Source organism: Schistocerca americana, chromosome 2 (assembly GCF_021461395.2).
Source record: "Schistocerca americana isolate TAMUIC-IGC-003095 chromosome 2, iqSchAmer2.1, whole genome shotgun sequence".
Lineage (NCBI taxonomy): Eukaryota > Metazoa > Arthropoda > Insecta > Orthoptera > Acrididae > Schistocerca > Schistocerca americana.
The window spans coordinates 956,070,353-956,072,951 of record NC_060120.1 but is presented as its reverse complement, the minus strand read 5'-3'; the positions used below and the strand labels follow the sequence as shown (position 1 = coordinate 956,072,951).

The 2,599-nt window shown below is 41.2% G+C and overlaps 1 pseudogene; it reads right to left on the bottom strand.

Moving 5' to 3' along the window:
- Window positions 1-769: 769 nt before the first annotated feature.
- LOC124597237 lies at window positions 770-888 on the bottom strand (annotated as a pseudogene).
- Between the last annotated feature and the right edge of the window lie 1,711 nt (window positions 889-2,599).

Sequence of the window (2,599 nt, the reverse complement as noted above, 5' to 3'; positions counted from 1 at the left end):
TCCATATGCAATCGATTTCTGTACGCAAGGTTATTTAGAATAATCTTGAGTGAACTATTTACATGACGAAGCATGTTTGTATAGATAAAGATATGTACTTACACCGCAGTACAGTAGAAGAACAAAACAATCTAGACTTCTGAGGTCTATTTGGCACACAGTATAGGGTTCAGTTGGTCACTGAAGGCGTTATATATATCAAAGCATCTCCAGAGCAGTCATTAAGTTACCCTTCTTCACATATGTAGCACCTTCAAAGAATTCTCAGTGCAGCTGGTATTACGACTGTAATTTTGCAGATGCACACAATTCTGGCCTATATTTGTGTGCTCTCTTAATCAGGTGCAGAAACAACAACCTTTTTTCCCCATGCAGAAACTTCCACAGTCATCATATTTGTTTTCATAAATTCCGGATTGCGAAAATGGTTCTATTTTGTGGGTGGTGTGCAGACTACTTTTGTCATCTTGTTGTCCATGTGGAAGCCGAATTGTACATTATGTTTATAAAAATCAAGGGCTATTCTATCTGATATATCAACATAAAAATAAAACAAACAACAAACACTGCCCGAACAGGCTATGAAGGCAAAACTCTACCGACCTACCGCCGTGTCATCCTCAGACCTTCGGCGTCACAGGAAGTGGATACAGAGGGGCAAGTGATCAGCATACTGCTCTCCCACCGTTGTCAGTTTTCATGACCTGTGCCGCTACTTCTCAGCCAAGAAGCTCCTCAACTGGCCTCACAGGGCTGAGTACACCCCACTTGCCAACACCACTCGGCAGACCTAGACAGTGACCCATCCAAGTGCTAGCCAAGCACAACAGTGCTTAACTTCGGTGATCTGATGGTAACTGGTGTTACCACTGCGTCAAGGCTGTTGGCATATATAGCAACATACTAAGGCAAAATAATGAAAACCAGAGCCAGAAATGGAAAATGCAATCATTTCCGGAATTTGTTGAGGCTTTATACATGCATTACAAGAAGTTTATGAAAAACAGAATACTTTCAAATAGTTTCACTAAGCGGAGTCATATCCATTTATATAAGAAATGATCTTTCATATTACAACCCGAATGTAAATGTTCCTATCATAGCACAAAAAAGTCGAATGTGTTCTGGCCAGAGCTAGGGATGTAAAAGAAGGGAACTAGATTATCTGGTAGCTTCAAAGAAACTTAAATCCAAACATATTGACATATTCGCCCTTTATTGCTTGCTCGTATTAATACCATTGCTACCCATGTCATCTAATACAACACTTCGAGCCGGCCGAAGTGGCCGTGCGGTTAAAGGCGCTGCAGTCTCGAACCGCAAGACCGCTACGGTCGCAGGTTCGAATCCTGCCTCGGGCATGGATGTTTGTGATGTCCTTAGGTTAGTTAGGTTTAACTAGTTCTAAGTTCTAGGGGACTAATGACCTCAGCAGTTGAGTCCCATAGTGCTCAGAGCCATTTGAACAACACTTCGTTTCTAGTGGAGTAACACAATTCATGATGTCATGTAGTATAATATGACACATGTCATCAAGTCGTCGAACATGGTGTTTGTCATGACATCCAAATAACACAAATTGTCACTAAAGTTTAGGGTGCATGCATCCTCACTCTGGGATACTTTCTATTGTAAATGCATCCCCCCTCTAGAAGCACATAAATTTCTGCCCCCACCATATTTGTAACAGAGGGTTGGTTTTGGGGAGAAATGCTTCCCTCAGGGAAATCATCAACCTCCTCCTGCAACTAGAAATCAAAAAATTGTTACATCGTATCCTCAGGTACGAATCCGCCATCCTATTCCCCCAGAAAATTTTTTAGTTGCTACTTGTATGGTCTTTAATCATCTGAAATTATGTGTTGTTTACTGTGTCTGGCGAATCCTATTGATTTTGAGCACAGGATAGGGGACTTCAGCTTATAAATTGCAAGATGTGAGTCAACACCCTGCAGCTAAGAGAGGTCACTACGCTGCGGAAGTCGGTTTACTCACAAGCAAAGGCATGAATATGTCATGATGTGTTGATTCAAATGTCTTCAAGCTCTAATAAGTCTTAAAGCTAGTTCCCTTCTTTACGTCCCAAACTCTGCCCAGGACGTATTCACCTTTGTTTGGGCTGTGGTAGGAGCATTTTTCTTTCTGGTTCCCAACTTCTAGTCCACCATAGCTTTGACATAGACCGCAAGTGCTTGGCAACCGACGTAGAGTTCTGTTGAATCGGGCGACGACTGATCCAGTATACGTTTTTTAACTGTTTTCGAACCTAGTTCTTTGAGGTGGACACCCTCAGCCTGGCTCCTCTGCTGCTACCTGCGCGGTATGGAAGAACTTGTCCAGTGTCGTCCATTGTGTTCTCAGAGCAGACAAGCCTCCGCACCACGTCAAGGAGGTTTGTTATTTTTTTTCGTATTTTTGTATTCTTTTTATTATGTTGTTGTTTAATTTAATACTTACTTTTGTTTAATATTTTATTGTTCTTTAATTTTTTGTATTATAGTTACATACCTGTATATTTCGTTCATGTACACATGAGACTGTATGTCCAAACATATGAAAAATAACCACACTACTGGCCATTAAAATTGCTACACCAAGT